Consider the following 18,234-nt stretch of genomic DNA (forward strand, 5'->3'; position numbering starts at 1 on the left):
TATCAGACGGGCGATCATGGTCTTTCCATGACCATGATTGTTCTTGGCAAATTTTCTCTACAGAAGCGGTTTGCCATTGTCTTCTTCTGGGCAGAGTTTGTTGTCTGGCATCAGTCATCACATAACTATGACTTGTGATATGCACCAGTTGCTCATGTCAACCCACCCACCCACACACATACATGGTCCTCTAACCCAATGACAGGCTGTCTTCATCCTCCAGCAGATTTGTGGACTCGCAGACACTAGATCCCAACTTCCCTAGTGGACTCGCACAGATTCCAGATTCGGGGCTCCTGCCATTGGGCCTCAACTTCTAGACCTCTTGACCTTAGACATTGGTTCGGATCTCTGATCAACCTTCAGGCTTTGATTTGGTCTTCCAATTGACATTTGGGTTTCAATCTTCAGTAATGACCCAGGAATCACAGCTGATGATGAATGAGTACCCTGGATAAGGGCCTCAAATGCCAGACATGCCGATAATGGGACCCCTAAAAACTAGCCCGTGAACTCTGGTCTCGCTGACGATGGGACTCTGTGAGTCCTCATTGGTCTGTTGGCCCAACATCAGACTACACTCGCGCCACTGGCCTTTGAATACAGAGCAGAGGCTTGGGTATCGACCTGTCCTCCAATTCCCCCACATCCTTGTCCATAAACCCTAACGCCTCTCTCTGTCTCAAAAACCAGTCCTACAAACTTAATAAAATACACTTTAAGAAAATCAACTAAGTGTGAGCCATGACCTCAATGGAAGCCGCAGATCAGTGCCATCATGATCAGGTCTGCATGAACTTTAGCAAGGCTTCTGACAAATTTCTGCATGGTGGGCTGGTGAGATCTTATGGGATCCAGGGTGAGCTAGCCAGTTGGATACACAGATGCTTTGCAGGAAGGAGTCAGAGGGTGGTGTTGTGGTAGTGAAGAGTCGTTTTTCAGCTCAGAAGCCTGTGACCAGTGGTGAGCCGTAGGATCGATGATGGGTTCCCTGCTGTTTATTATATAGACTAACAACTTAGATGCAAAAGTAGATGACATGTTTAGACCATTTGCAGATGGCACCAATATTAGTGATGTTCTGTGCAATGGAAGAGGTTGACCAAGATCACAATAAGATCAATATCTGCTGAGAAATTGGGCAAAGGAACAGCAGATGGAATTTAAATCAGTGGTGTGACAAGTGTTGCATTTTGGGAAGTTAAACTGGACAGGATTTGGACAATAAGCAAGAGGGTCCTGGGGAGTTCTGTAAAATGAGATCTTGGGGTACACATATACAATTCTCTGAAAGTGGTGGCAAAGGTGGAAAAAGTGGTGAAGAAGCCACAGGGCATGAATACCTTCATCAGATGGGGCACTGAGCGCACGAGTTGGAACATCTTGTGTTGGATGCTGTTGAGACCACGCCTGGAACATTGTGTGCAGTTCCAGCTGCCATACCATAGAAAGGACGTGATTAGGCTAGAACGGGGGCAGAAAAGATTCACCAGCATGTTGCTGGGACTAAAGAGCTTGAATTAGGAGGAGAGACTGGAGAACCTGTGAGTTTTCCTTTGAGTGTAAAAGGGTGAGGGGTGACTTTACAGAGGTTAAGATCACAAGGAGCATAAATAAAGTAGATGGTTGAAGGGTAAGGGAGTTGAAAACTAGAGGGCATAGGTTTAAAGTAAGAAGGGACAAATTCAAAGGGGTCTTGAGAGGCAATTTGTCAACACTGACCATGGCCAGGTGAAAAGGTAACAGAAGATATAATTACAAAACTTAAAAGTCATTTGGACAAGTTCATGGAGGGAGAAAGGTTTAGAGGGGTTTGGGCCAAACGCAGGCATGAGGAAAGCACCTTGGTTATCATGGACAAGGATGGCCTGCTCTCAGGCTGTGAAACTTTATGATTATGAGCTGACACATGAATGATGGGAATCTTTGTCAAATCTTTCAGATAAAAATACAGAAAGATTGCCAAGAGAACTTAGATTGGAACAACGTAAACACTCCCTGGAGATGATTAACAAAAACACAAGGCTGCAAACTACACAGCACTGTAGATTTATACATTTCTAGATAAAGAACTGATTAGCTTTATTAAATTGGCCTCTATCACTCACTTAGAACTAGGAGAAGCTTGATCACAAGCAGCAAACAACTCCTTCAGTTTTATTTCCAAACGCTCTCTATTGGTTTACAATTCCTACACACACATTGAACTCTCCCAAGGCAGGGACACACCACTGATTAGATAGAGAGTAAAGCTTCCTCATTAGTGTCCTGTCATGTGTTCAGGGAGCTGGGTCAGCAGCCAGTCCTAGCACCAGCTCTGTGCCATTCTCTACTTGGTAGCCTTTGTCTGCAACCAAACCCTTGCCCTCAGGGTCAGATGACAAAATGGACGCTCATGGTGGACATAACCCATTTCATCCCAGGCAAAGCCCTCCCCACCATTGTGCACATCTACAAGGAGCACTGCCACAAGAAAGCAGCATCCATCACCAAGGACTCCTACCATCCAGGCCATGAACTCTTCTCGCTGCTAACGTTGGGCAGACCTTAGTGGCACAACACCAGTGTCAGGAGCAGCTATTACCCTGCAACCATCATGCTCTTGAACCACAGTGGATAACTTCACTCACCTCAACTCCGAACTGAATTCCACTCACTTTCAATGACTTTGCAACCCGTGTTCTCAGCATTATTTATATATTTATTTGCACCATTTGTTTTCTCTTTGCACATTGGTTCTTTGTCAAAAGTTGTCATAAATTCTGTTTTTATTTTCCTACAATTGCTGATAAGGATCTGAATATCAAGGTTTAAGTATACATGCTTTGATAATAAATCTGCTTTCTCTTTGGCCCCTCTGAATGTGGAATCCCTTCCACCTTACATTGGAGACCTGGGTTAAGACTTGTACAAAGTAGTGTCATACAATAGGTTTTATGTGGGTTGGCTCACAGACTTCGGGACCACTACTATTTCTGTGGAGGGCAGGCGTTTGGCGAGCCACTCATCAGCCTGTTCCTGGGCTTGGCCAGTGTGGCGTTCTGCAGGTTCAGATAGCAGGTCATTGGGGGTCCATCCAATCTGACGGCCTGCCCTCCTGGGTGTCCTTAGAGACAGAGCACACAGTGACTCCTGGAGGCCTTCTAGGACTAATGGGAGCTGTAGAGCCTGGGGAGCATCTTGGACAAGAATGATAATATTTTAATTTGAAAGTAATGTTACTTTAGTAAATATTTAAATTAAAATAATGTAAATACTAAAAATATATAAATAAAGACCTTTCTGTTAAAATAGATACAGAGTAAAGCTCCCTCTGCACTTTCTGATCAAATAGCCAATCCCATGTACTTGGATTATGCTCCCAGTTCTAGATTTTCCAGTCTGAAAAAGCAATGCCCTATCACCCCTCCTTAAATCCCTCTCAGAAATTATGGTTCCCTCGTTCTGCTGGAATGAGTCATCGTCACAACAACAAAGTGTCAGCGGCAAGCATCCTTGAACTTGGAATAGATCTATCAGGCTGATGCATGTTTAGATTTTTCATATTGATCATACTTACATTTTACCTCGGAAAAAACAGATCAAATATCACTGAGGAGGAATGAGTAGATGTGTATTTACAAAATGCCTCTGACAAAGTGTTTTCTGGCTGATGGCTGTAAAAGTGTGGTCACTGCTGCTTTGGAAAGAAGTGTTTCATGTTGAAGCCATCAGGTGAATGGCAAGTCTATAGACACTCTCTTTGTGGACTTCAATTCAGAGTGTTATTTGCTTGTGTTTTTTGTGTTTGCATGATTTTTTTTTCTCTCTGCACGTTGGGTGTATGACGGTCATTTTAAAATGTGTTTCTTTGTTTTCTGACTGCCTGTTAGGAGACAAATCTCAAAGCTGTACAATGAATACCTAGTTTGATAATAAACATACTTTGAACTTTGAAGTTTACAGCTGGGGAGAAGGTAGAGTTTGGGAGGAGAAGAGGCAAAAGGGAGATTTTAAAATCAAGACACACTTCTAACATGGAGGCTTTGCTGGATGGGTAGCCCTTGTGGATGGTGACATAGTGGAGTGCAAATGAGCTGGTCAAGCTTGAAAGAATGAGTTAGGCACAGAGCTACAATCTGTACTATCAGCTGGGGGCTCTGTACCTGATCCAACCATTCTCCCGAGGACTGCTCAGTGACCTTTACTCAAAGAGTAGAATCTTTTCCTCTGCCGGGGAATAGTGTGATCAGCGCAGGATTAACTGCAGGAGTGACTGACTCATCCTAGCTCCTGCTCCAACTCCACAGTGTCGAGTACACACAAGGGATGATTCAAGACTTGTGACAAAGAACATACTTGTTTCTTCATTTTGAGTTCACTGGGAAGCCACTCTTTCATCTCAGAGCAATACTATAACCCTCCAGCAACAATCCTGATAAAGAAAATATAGAGTCATCGAGAGAGTTTCCTGCTGCGAATGATGACTAGCCCTAACTCTAACATATACCTTTATGCCAAAGTATGCAAGCGCACAAGAAGATTCCATCTTCTGGAGGGTTGTGAACCTATTACAATCTGCCAAATATCCTCTGTGCTAAAGGAGTCACTCTCTCACAGAAACTCACACTGAATCTGCCCAACAAATTGCCAGGGAGTTCAACAGGACTTCAACCCATCTGGATGGGAATGTGGGTGACATGATTAGCAAGTCTGAAGTTGCTGCTGTGGTGCGGTGGACAATCTAGGTCAGGGGTCGGCAACCTGTGGCTCCGGAGCCGCATGCGCATCTTTCATCTCTGTGCTGCGGCTCCCCGTGGTTTGTTAGTTTTTGAAATGTAATTCGAAATTTGAAGATTATGGTGATCTTGTACAATCTAAATAAAATGTTGTGGAGACCCCATTTCCTGGCACATCTGAACCGGCACACAATTAGCCACCGTTCCGGCTAAGGGAAATAGCCTACAGGGGTTTGTGAGTACGTTTCTTTTGGAGCGTCCGCGCCCACGGGGACGGGTTGAGGGAGGCTTTAAAGCAAGGCTGTTTAGTTCGAATAAAGTTATCTTTGACTGCAGTGTCGTTATTTTAGCGCTGTGTGTAGCACACCGCTACAACGTGTTTTTTTATCGCTATTAATATACATCACCACTGCCAATGCTTGACACCCGCCAGTGCGTGCTTTCTTTTAATTCTTCGATCCAAGGTAGGCTAACTATGGAGTAACCTTCAACCCAATGTCTTTTTTTCGGAGTCCAAAATGTTTTTGTTGCATGCAGAAATGTAATTTTGTTTTCTCTGCAGGAGTTCATCAATTTCATAAATGCAACACATTATAGTTTGTTTATACATAGCATAAAGGCAAAAAAAAACCGTTGTATGCAGTGTTATTTCATTTTAAATGTCAAACGGGTTTTGTGGCTCCCAGTGTTTTCTTTTCTGTGGGAAATGGGTCCATATGGCTCTTTCAGTGGTAACTGGCAAAGTGATCCCAGAACCAACAGAAACACAGAGCTATGGAGTACTACAGTTCAGAGGCCCTTCAGTCCATCTAACCTGTGCTGAACTATTATTCTCCCTAATCTCGAGTATAAAACAGATTAGATTAAAACTCTGTAAAGTCTTGTAAATGTTGCCATTAGTTGCAAGCCTACAGATATGTTACCAGAGTGGATAGCATCTTAAGCTTGGCCTTACTGCCCTGTATTAACCCTACGCCTTGACTACATGGTTCCACTTTGCGTGTACTGTGTAATTTAACTACCTGTTGAATTCACACTGACAAATTACTAGAAGCGATCAATGATTAATATCATGGTTGGACTCAATCACATGGTCTGAGTTTACCGAATCCAGATGTTCTGCTAACCTGTACATTGGCCCAGAACTGCACCGCTGATTTGATCCATATTAGGGCAGATGGAATTTAATTTACATAAGTGCAAAATGATACATTTCTGAAAATTAAGCTAGGGTAGGACATACACAGTAAATGACAGGGCTCTGGAGAGTGTTTTTAAACACAGAAACACTGGGCTACATGCATAGTACATGGGTCCCACAAAGTGGGACCACAGGGAGACAAGGTGGTGGAGAAGGTGTATGGCAGACTCGCCTACATCAGGAACTTGTACTGAGTACAAAGTTTGGATATCTTCTCACAGCTGTACAAGGTGTTGTGAGTCCATACCCGGAATAGTGTGTGTACTTCTGATTCCCAAACTAGCGGATGTGTTAGAGCTGGAGATGAAGGTTCTTTGAAAGTTAAGGTTGAGGTGATGGCAATTGTATTAGATGTTCACCACAGTACCGGTTGGACAGGGTCAGCCTATACCAGCAGGCAAAGCAAATCAAGAAGTCAAAGGGAAGTTGAGCATATGCTTTCATTTGAAACTGCAGACTGGTCTGATCCAGTTCAGATAAGAAACCTGTCAACAGGTACTGACCGAGTCACACTTTGCCTTTGCAAAGTACAGAAATATAGAGCCACAAGTTTACAGTCAAACAGGTGATTATGCAAACATATAAGCAAGCATAAAGAAAGGTAAAGGTACCGATTTATTAGGATGTTACCTGGGTTTCAGCACTTAAGTTACAGAGAAAGGTTGAACAAGTTAGGTCTCTACTCATTGGAGCGTAGAAGGTTGAGGGGGGATTTGATCGAGGTATTTAAAATTTTGAGAGGGATAGATAGAGTTGACGTGAATAGGCTGTTTCCATTGAGAGTAGGGGAAATTCAAATGAGAGGACATGATTTGAGAGTTAGGGGGCAGAAGTTTAAGGGAAACACGAGGGGGTATTTCTTTACTCGGAGAGTGATAGCTGTGTGGAATGAGCTTCCTGTAGAAGTAGTAGAGGCCAGTTCAGTTGTGTCATTTAAGGTAAAATTGGATAGGTATATGGACAGGAAAGGAGTGGAGAGTTATGGGCTGAGTGCGGGTAGGTGGGACTAGGTGAGATTAAGAGTTTGGCACGGACTAGGAGGGCCGAGATGGCCAGTTTCCGTGCTGTGATTGTTATATGGTTACAAGCAAAACACAATAAAAGTGACAATCTGGACTCTAGTCTGATGGAACAATACGATTAAGCTAGAGAGGGGGCAGACAAGATCCACAAGGATGTTTCCACGGTTAGAAGGCTTGAGTTAAAAGGAGAGACTGGATTGACTGGGAATGCTTTTCCCCGGAGTGAAGGAGGCTGAGGAATGACTTTATCAAATCATTAGGTGCATAGACGGAATATTTTTCCCAAACTATGGAAGTCTAACAACAAATAGCATTGGTTAAGGTGAGAGAGCAAAGTTTTAAAGGGGAAACGAGGGACATGTTTTCACATGAGAGTGGTGAGTACAGAGTCACAGAGTACTACAACACAGAAACAGGCCCTCTGGCCTGTCCATCTACTTATCCAAGCTTCTCTTAAATGTTGCAGTTGAATTCACATCTACCACTTTTCCTGTCAGCTTGTTCCTCACTCGCACCACTTTCAGTGAAGAAATTCCACCTCATCTTCCTCTTAAACATTTCACCTTTCGCCCTTAACTATGACCTCTAGTTCATTTCACCTCAGTGGAAAAAGCCTGCTTGCATTTACCCTATCTATACCCCTCATTATTTGTATGCCTTCATTCAATTCTCCTATGCTCCAGAGAACAACGTCCTAACCTGTCTAACATTTCCCTATAACTCAGGACCTCAAGTCCTGGTAACATCCTTGTATATTTTCTCTACACTCTTTCAAACTTACTGATATATTTTCTGTAAGTAGGTGACCAGAACTGCACACAATACTCCAAATTTCACCTTACCAATGTCCAACATAACTTCCAAACTCCTGTACACAATACTTTTGATTTATGAAGGACAATGAGTCAAAAGCTTTCTTTACGACCCTGTCTACAAGTGATGTAACATTCAAGGAATTATGGGCTTAAATTCCCAGATCACTGCACTCTTCAGTGCCCTACCATTTACAATGCAAGTCCTACCCTGGTGTGACCTCGCAGAGTGCAACACCTCATACTTGTGTACGTTAAATTTTATCTGCCATTTTCCCAGCTGGTCATGCAAGCCATGACAACCTTCCTTGCTGCTGCTCACTACTCTCACAGCATTGGTGTCATCTGGAAATTTGCTGATCCAGTTAACCACGATATCACCCAGATCGCCGAGATAGATGACAATCAACAATCGACCCAACACTGATCCCTACGGCACTCCACTAGTCACAGGCCTCCAGTCAGAGAGACAACCATCTACTAACACTCTCTGGCTTCTCCCACAAAGCCAATGTCTAATCCAATTTAATGCTGCATCTTGAACAGCTTCCCATGTGAGACATTGTCAAAAGCCTTGCTGAAGTCCATGTAGACGATATTTACTGCCTTTCCTTCATCAAGTTCCAGGTAGCCTCCTTAAAAACTCTATAAAATTGATTAGATACAACCTACCTCATAACTGGAATGAGCTGCCAGAGGAAGTAGCAGAGGCAGGTACAATTACAATGTTTAAATGACAATTGAATAGATTCATGGAAATGAAATGTTCAAAAGGACATGGGTAATTGGGGCTAACTAAGCAAGGCATCTTGGTTCACATAAAAGTGATGGGCTGAAGGGCCTTTTTCCATGCTAACTAACTCTAAGATTCTATGACTTTATGAGAATTCAAGATAAAAGCTTGAAAGGTAGCTTCCTGTCTTGCCTAACTTTTCCTATATTATTCCTGTTGTCTTCTTGATTTTTCTGTACTTTTAGCTCAACTTTCCACTTCCCTTTCTCTCGAGCTTTTCTTCCACAGTTTATTCATTAAATAGTTTTATTGCCCATTCCATTTCTTCATTAGTCTGCCTCTCACTCTCTGAACGTCTGCCTCAATCTTCTTCCAAGAAACTGCCCACCTTCTCCATCTCTCTTCACTCTTCTCCATGTATTTCTCACTGAGTTTTTTCATCTCTGATGTTTCCCCCTTCACTCTCCCTACTTTCTAGTCTTTCTGTTTCTCTTCTTAGTTTATTCCCAGCTTTTTCATAATTTTTTAAAAACTTTTTCTATCTTTCTTTCTCTAAAGAGAGTCATTGTCTACCTTAGTCTCTCTCACCATCCAGTTCTGTCTTTTGTTCTCTAACGTTTCTCGCTTTGTGTTTCAGTTATCTCTCCAAGTTTATTCTCTCTCTCTTTCTTTTGTATCCTTTTTTTAATCTCTGTGTACTTTCCTCCATTCTCTCTCACAGCCTGGTTCTTTCCGTATCTGTCATCAATTGCTGCTTAGGCAAAGGTCACTGCAACAAGAAAAGCTCCTTTCAAGCCCTGCACAAGCACCAATTGCAGTGCTTGAAGCCAAGAAAGTGAAGTCTGTATGAAAGAATTTCACATGGGATTTCAGAAGTGTTCTTCAAACTGGATATCATCTTGGGCACATTTATAATTTTACCAAAAAGCAGGCTTTCTGTCTGTAAGAGCACTTGACCCTGCTCGGGGTAAGAAGGATTGTGGATATGACTGCATTACCCTTCATTCTCACTAATTGGTTGTATACATTCCAAGGAGGAGTGGGAAAAGGACATGTTTATCAGGAAATAGATGGAAACATATAAAAAAAATTGAATGCTGACAGAAAGTGTCTTTAGAGCTGCTATATTAGGTTGACTGTCTTGGATGACATCACTAGAAGGCAGAGTTTCTTGTCCTCCCTGGGGAAGATGGGCAAGGAACCTGAATTTTTAAATAATCGGTAGTATAGAACCAGGGAGTGGGGGGGGGGGGGGTCAACAATGATTACCCTATCAAGCCAGGTTGCTGTGATCCAGAAGATGATCCTTAAATGTATGAGGGACACAGATTCAAAAGGGAATTGGATAAAAATTTGCAAGGAAAATGCTGATGGGTAGGCCTTCCTAGAAGTTACTGCTTGCCAGTTTTGAGATCATAGTTATCAATATTAGAATCTTTGATGCCCCGTCTAACCAAGAACTTATCAACTTCTGCCTCAGTGACCTAGCCTCCTCAGCCGTCTGTTGCAATGAATTCCTCAGATTCACCTCAGGCTAAAGAATCTCATCTTTGTTCTAATTGAACATCCCTCTATTCTGAGGTTGTGCCTTCTGGTCCTACACTCACCCTCTATAGGAAACATCCTCTCCATATTCACTCTATCTGTGCCTTTCAATATTCAATAGGTTTCAATGAGAACCCCCTGCCCCATTCTTCTAAACTTCAGTGAGTACAGGTTTAGAACCATCAAATGCTCTTCATGCATTAACCCTTTTATTCCCAGAATTATTCTCATGAATTTCTTCTGGATGCTCTCTAATGCCAGCAGCATACCTTTTCTTAGGTAAGGGGTCCAAACTGCTCACAATACTCCAAGTACAGTCTGACCAATGCTTTATAAAGCCTCAGCATCATATCCTTGCTCTTATATTCTTGAAATAAATGCTAACAATGCTTTTGCCTTCCTTACCATCAACTCAATCTGCAAGTTAACCTTTAGAGAATCCTGCACAAGGTCTCCAAAGTCCCTTTGCAACTCTGAAGTTTGGAATGACTCCCGGTTTACAGAGTAGTTTACATCTTTATTTCTTCTACCAAAGTGCATGACCATACACTTTACTGCACTATATTCCATCTGCCACTGCTTTATCCATTCTCCCAATTTGTTTAATTCCTTCTACAGACTCCCTGCTTCCTTAGTTCTACTCGACCCTCCATCTGCCTTTGTATTGTCTTCAAGCTTGGCCATAAACCCATCAATTCTATGATCCAAATCGCTGACATACAACATGAAAAGAAGTGGTTCCAATACCGACATCTGGGGAACACCACCTGTCAGCCGCAGCCAACCAGAATAGGTCCCCTTTATTCCAGCTCTTTGCATCATGCCAGTCAGCCAATTTTCTATTCACGCTAGTACCTTTCCTGTAATTCCATGGGCTCTTACTTGCTAAGCAGCCTCATGTGCAACACTTTAACAAACACCTTCTGAAAATCCAAATAAACAACATCACTTCCTCTTCTTTGTCTATCCTGCCTGCAATTTTCTCAAAGAATTCTAACAGATTTGTCAGGCAATATTTCCCCTTAAGGAAATCATGCTAACTTTGGCTACTTTATCGTATGCCTCCAAGTACCCCAAAACCTCATCTGTAATAATGGACTCCAATGTCTTCCCAACCTCTGAAGTAGGCTAACTGGCCTATAATTTCCCTTTTTTCTCTCTCCCTCCCTTAAAGAATTGAGTGACATTTGCAATTTTCCAGTCCTCTGGAACAATTCCAGAATCTAGTGATTCTTGAAAGATCATTACTAATGCCTCCACAATCTCTTCAGTCACCTCCTTCAGAACTCTGGGCTGTAGTACATCCGATCCAGGTGACTTATCTACCTTCAGACCTTTCAGTTTCCCAAGCACCTTCTCTGTCGTATCAGCAACTACATTCATTTTACCCCCTGATGCTCTTAAATTTCTGGCAGACTACTAGAGTCCTCCACCATGCAGACTGATGCAAAATACATACAAAGTTTGTCTGCTATTTCTTTGTTCCCCTTCTCTAACTCTCCAGCTTAATTTTCCAGCAGTCCAATATCCACTCTCACCTCTCTTTTACTCTTTACATATCTGAAAAACCTTGGTTTCCTCTTTGGTACTTTTGGCTAACTTTGCTACATATTTCATCTTTTCTCTCCTTAATTGATTTTGGTTTCTGTTTGTTATTAAAGTTTTCTAAACCTCTAACTTCCCACTAATTTTTGCTATATTGTGTTCACTCCCTTTTGTTTTTATGCTGTCATTGATTTCCCTTGTCACCCTTGGTTGTTTCATCCTTCCTTTAGAATAGTTTCTCATCTTTGGGATGTATCTATCCTGCACCTTCTGAATTGCTTCCAGAATCTCCAGCTATTACTGTTCTACCATCATCCCTGCTAGTGTCCCCTTCCAATCATCTTTGGCCAGCTCCTCTCTCCTGGCACTGTAACTCCCTTTACTCCACCGTAATATTGACTTTAGCTCATCCACCTCAAACTGCAGGATGATCATTCTATCATGTTATGATCACTGTCTCCCAAGGGTTCCTTTGCCTTAAGCTCACTGATCAAATCTGGTTGCATAACACTCAGTCCAGAATTGCCTTTCCCCTAATGTGCTCAACCACAAGCTGCTCTAAAGAGCCACCTTGTAGGCATCCTCCAGATTCCCTCTCTTGGTATCCAGCACCAACTTGATTTTCCCAATCTACCTCGATATTGAAATCCCCCATGACTATTGTAACATTGCTCTTTTTATGTGCCTTTTCTATTTCCCATTGAAATTTATATCCCACATCCTGTCTACTATTCAGGGGGCTGTGTAAAACTCCCTTTGGGGTATTTTTACCCTTGCAGTTTCTGAACGCTACCCACAAGGATTCTACATCTTCTCTTTCTATTTTACCTCTTTCTAAGGATTTGATTTGATTTTTTAACCAACAGATCCATCCCACCTCTTCTGCCTACCTGCCTGACCTTTCAATACAATGTGTATCCATGGACGTTAAGCTCCTAACTATGATCTTCTTTCAGCCACGTCTCAGTGATGCCCACAGTGTCCTACCTCCCAATCTCTAACTGCAGTATGAGACCGTCTACCTTATTCTGTATACTGCATGCATTCATTTCATTACCTCCAGTCCAGTATTCATCATCCTTTTCAATTTTGCCCCATGTTACATTTCACCTCATCCCACTGACTCAACCCACAGTCACGCAATGTTTATCATGATTTACTTCTGAGTATATATTCCAGCCGGAAGATGTAACTTTCCCATGAGACCTAAAGGAATGGTTAGGCTCCAATCAGCATCAATCCCTCTTTTACCAGAAATGGCTCCAGGACATGTACACATTGATCCAAATGACCTCAGATTTATCTATGATTCTCAATCTTTTAAGTTTCTCAGTTTTTTTTTTGCTATTTATTTTGCTCTTTGGAATCTGAAAGTTGCTGACAATGACAGCCTTTTTTGCCCTGTGTTAATTGTCCTTGAAGAAATAAGGATAAGATGCCTACTTGAACCTCTCTAGTTCCTCTGGTGGATAGGGAATTCCTGGATTTGGACCGAGCAATGATAAAGGAACAATAATTTCCAGTCAGGACCATGTGTGAACTGGTGAAGAACACCCAGGTGGAGGTATCCCTGTGCACCGTAAACCCTTGTCTGCTGTTGGAGAAGTTGTCAATGTGGCCTATGTAAGATGGTACACACTGCACTGTGCTGAAGAGAATGTGGTGGTGGGCTGGGTACTAAACAAGTAAACTGCTTAGCCCCAGATGGTGTCAAGCTTCTGGAGTTTTGCTGGAACTGCACTCTTCCAGCAAGTGTATAGTTGTGCCTTGTAGGTGGTGGAATATCTTTAGATGGTAAAGAAGTGAATTACTCAGTACAGTTTACCAAGTCTCCCACCTCCCCCTGTAGCTGTGGTATTTGTGCAGCTGATCCAGTTGAGCTTGTGGTCAGTGGCTGGAGACAGTCCATGTGGACTTGATGCCTCAGTTTTAAAAAAACAGGTAGGGTCTGTCAGGACTTGTCTGCAGAGTGGAAGAGTGGGTTATTAGCAGCTTAGCAAGGGCCAGCAGAAATAAGCTAGTTATGAATTGTTGGAGTGAGTCAGTGTTAGAGGGGGTTGCTTTAAGAGCATGCAGAGGCTAAGGGTGCTGAGTCACTTGGAATTATTTATTTGATTATAGAACTTAAGCTTAAGAAGACAGAGCCAAGATTAACGAGAAGCTGCTGAGTAGGTGACCTAAATGAGTGCAAAACTCAAAGATTTCAGAGAAAATGCTCAGGCAAGAACGGGCAAGCTTTTTGTCATCTGTAAATCCTTAGTCCTTAATTTAATGTAGACAGGATGTTAGATAAGGCACTGGAATACTCCTCCTGTAAAATGTGGAATTGCAGGGTATCTAACAGGCTCCCTGATGACTACACCTGCAGAAAGTGCACCTAACTTCAGCTTCTGACTGACAAGGTCAGGGAACGGGAGCTGGAGCTGGATGTGCTCCGGACCATCCGGGAGGCTGAAGACCTCAGCTATGAAACCTTTACTGATGTAGTCACACCCAGCGTGCAGTAGACAAGTGACCACCAGGAGAAGTAAGCAGTTGGTGCAGGGTTCCCCTGTGGGCATTCCCCTCAGCAACAAGTAAACCCCTATTGATATTGATGGGATGGGCAGTGGGGGGGATGATCTATCAGGGCAGTAGCCAGGCCAGGGCACTGTGCCCTGCCCTAATGCTCAGCAGGAAAGTGTAAAGTCTCGATAAGAGACTCAATAGTTAGGGGGACGGACAGGAGATTCTGTGAGGTCAGGATAATGTGTAGCCTCCCTGGTGCTAGGGTCCAGGATGTTTCAGAGTGGTTGCATAATACTCTGAAGGGGAAGGGTGAGCAGCTAGAGGTTCTGGTGCACGTGGGTACCAATGACATAGGTAGACAGGGGGAAGAAGTCCTATGCAATGAGTATAGGGAGTAGGAAAGAGGATGCAGTACAGGAACTCCAAGTTACTCCCAGTGCCACGTGCTAAACAGGGCAGGAATAAGATGATAATACAGATGAACTAGTGGCTCAGGTACTGGTACAGGGGACAGGGGTTTAGGATTTTGGATAATTGAAGCCTCTTCTGGGGCATTGGTGACCTGTACAAGAGGGATGGGTTACACCAGTACTGGAGGAAATCAGTATCCTGGCCGGGATGTTTGCTAGTGCTACACGGGAGGGTTTAAACTAGTTTGTCAGGAGGATGGGAACCAGAGTGTTAGGCCAGAAACTGGAGGAATGGAGAGAAAGGTAGATGTCAGGGTCAGAAAAGACCAGCAGGAGCAAAGTAGTACAAACAATGGGATGGATAGTTTAAAGTGTGTGTATTTTAATGCTATGAGTATTATGGATAAAGCCAATGAACTTAGAGCATGGATCAGTACACGGAACTATGATTTTGTGGCCATAACAGAGACAGTTGGGAGGGGAACAGGAATGGGTGCTTAATACCCCAGGGTTTCAAAGTTTTAGAACCAATAGCAAGGGAAGTAAAAGGGGGTGGGGGAGTTGCACTACAAATCAGGGACAGTATCACAGCTGCACTCAGAGGGGACATAATGGAAGGCTCGTATACTGAGTCTATATGGGTAGAACTCAAAATAGGAAGATGCAGTCACTCTGATGGGATTGTACCCCAGGCATACCCCCACCCCCAACCAATGGCCACTGAAACATGCAGATTCAGGAAAGGTGTAAAAACAAATGGTGTAAAAATAACAAAAACTACAATATTGGAGGCTTCAGCTTTCCTAATGTTAACTGGGACCTTCTGCATGCAAGAGATTAGATAGGGCAGAATTTGTTAGGGGCATCCAGTTTCTTAAATATGTAGATAGCCCAACAAGTATTGGACCTATGATGGGTAATGAGCCTGGCCAGGTGACCAACCTTTCAGTGGGTGAACAGTTAGGGAATGGTGACCACAACACCTTAGCTTTCAGGATAGCTAAAGATAAGGATAGGTATGGTCCTTGTAGGAGAGTGTTAAATTGGAGCAGAGCAAATTATGAGGGCATCAGAGAGAAACTAGGGATAGGAAGTTAAGAACATCTGCTTTTGGGCAAATCCACATCTGACAGTGAAAGGTGTTTGAAGACCAACTGCACAGGGTATAGGACAAGCCTGTTCCAGTCAGAAGGAAGGACAAAGGATGGCATGGTAAGTGAACCTTGGATGTTGAGAGAGATGATGAATTTAGTCAAAAAGAATGTAAAGCTTAAGAAGCTAGAATCAAAAAAGCCTTTGAGGATTAAAAAAGAAACTAGAAATGAAGTCAAGAAGGGAATTAGGAATGCGAGGAAGGACTACAAAAAGTCCTGGGCAAGTAGGGTTAAAGAGAATCCCAAGACATTCTCTACATACACCAAGAGCAAGTGGATTACCATGGAGCTGGTAGAACCACTCTAGGATAAAGGGGGAAACACTTGCTTGGGTTTGGAAGATGGGAGTGAGGTCCTTAATACATATTTTACATCAGTATTTACCAAGGAGAAGGGCATGGGGGTAGGGAGATCAGTGCCGAGTATATTTATATGGTAGGGTAAAGGAGGAGATGATGTTGGATCTCTTAAAGAGTATTAAGATGGATAAGTCCCCAGGGCCTGATGGGATATAACTCAGGTTCTTGAGAGAGGCAAAAGAAGAGATTATTGGGGCCTTGACCAATATCTTCACATCCTCTCTAGCCACAGGCGAGGTCCCAGAGGACTGGCAAGGAGCTAATGTTGTTCCATTATTCAAGAAGGGAACCAAGATAATCCTGGAAACTATAGACCAGTGAGTCTCACGTCAGTGGTAGGAAAATTACTGGAGAGATTACTTAAGGATAGTGTTGTGCATTTAATATTGCAGTAATATTTGAGCAATATTGTAAATAAACTGTTTGATTAAGTATTCTTTTTTGTTTACATAATTTATTATGAACTATATGCAGAAGTATGTGAATGGCATACATCATTACACCACATCATAATAATCCATGCCTCGTTAAAAGTAAAAACAAAATGAAGACACTAATCTCCTGGCTCCTATGTTTTTCTTTCAATTAGTTTTACGTCTTGGAGCATTTATGAGCATTTGGAAAACCATGCCCTAATTAAGGAGAGCCAGCATGGCTTTGTGTGGAGCAAGTCGAGCCTTACTAACCTGATTGAGTTTTTTTGACAAGGTGACAGGGGTGGATGTTACCTACAGGGATTTTAATAATGTGTTTGACAAGGACCTTCACAGCGGGCTTATCGAGAAGATTAAGATTCATGGGATTCGTGGTGAATTGTCTGTGTGGGTTCAGAACTGGTTTGCCCATAGAAGACAGTGGGTGGTGTTCGAAGGGACTTATTCAAGCTGATGGTCTGTGATTAGTGGTGTTCTGCAGCGAGCTGTACTGGGACCTCTGCTGTTTGTGGTGTGTATAAATGACCTGGATGAAGATGTACAGTAGATGAGTGAGTTAGCAAGTTTACAGATAATAAGAAATTGGTGGTTCTTGTGGATAGCATAGAACATATGCAAAAAATACAACAGGATATAGATCAGTTGTAGATATGGGTGGAGAAATGGCAGATGGAGTTCAGCTGGGCCAAATGTGAAGTGCTGCACCTTTGTAGGTCAAATATAAAGAGACAGTACACTGTTCAGGCCAAGACTTTTAACAGTGTTGATGGGCAGAGGGATCTTGTGGTCCAAGTTCATAGCTCCCTGAAAATGGCTACACAGGCTAATAAGGTGGTTAAAAATCTTTTTACCTCCCCACCTTTTTATTCTGGCATCTTTCCCCTGCCTTTCCAGTAATGACAAAGCATCACTGCCCAGAACATTGACTCTTTGTTCATTTCCAATGATGCTACCTGACCTGCTGCGTTCCTCAGCATTTTGTGTGTGTTGCTTTGAATTTCCTGTGCATATTTGATGCTTGCCTTTATTAGTCGAGGCACTGAGTTCAAAAGTCGGGAGTTGCATTGCAGCTTTATAAAACTCTAGTTCAGCAGCATCTAGTGTATTGCGAGCAGTTCCAGTCGCCCCATTATAGGAAGGATGTTGAGGCTTTGGAGAGAGGTTTACCAGGTTATTGCATAGATTAGAGGGCATGTGCTACATTGAGAGGTTGGACAAACTTGGGTTGTTTTCTCTGGAGCAGCTGAGACCCAGGGGAAATCTGATGGAGGTTTAGGAGATTACGAGAGGCATAGACAGAGTAGACAGACAGTATATTTTCCCCAGGGTTTGAAATGTCTAATACCAGAGGGCATGCACTTATGTGAGGGAAGTAATTTCAAAGAAGATGTGAAGGGTACATTGTTTACATAGAGAGCAGCGGGTGCCTGGAATGTGCTGCCTGGGACGGTGGTAAAGGCAGATACATTAGGGACTATTAAGAGGTGCGAGGATAGGCACTTGAATGTGTGGAAAATGGAAGGATATGGATGTTTTCCATGCAGAAGCGATTAGTGGGTCATTTAATTATTAATTTAATTGGTATGGCACAGCATAGGGCTTGTACCTGAGCTGTACTGTTCTATGTTCTAATCATAACCACCCAAGATGCTGGTGCTAAGGGATTTGGCAATGGTAGTCCCTCTTGAATGTCATGGTAGGTGATTAAGTTTACTCTGCTGGAAATGTTTATTCAATCTTTTGTTCAGGAATGTTTCTTGCTATTCATAAGCTCATGTCTGATTGTTATCTGG

The 18,234-nt window shown here is 42.8% G+C and overlaps 1 protein-coding gene across 6 annotated transcripts in view; it reads left to right on the forward strand.

The window, feature by feature from the left end:
* The window catches only part of LOC132406148 (cAMP-specific 3',5'-cyclic phosphodiesterase 4C-like), a 283,893-nt gene that overhangs the window by 100,525 nt on the left and 165,134 nt on the right, over positions 1–18,234 (forward strand). The window lies entirely within an intron of this gene.

This window comes from Hypanus sabinus, chromosome 16 (assembly GCF_030144855.1).
Source record: "Hypanus sabinus isolate sHypSab1 chromosome 16, sHypSab1.hap1, whole genome shotgun sequence".
Taxonomy (NCBI): domain Eukaryota; kingdom Metazoa; phylum Chordata; class Chondrichthyes; order Myliobatiformes; family Dasyatidae; genus Hypanus; species Hypanus sabinus.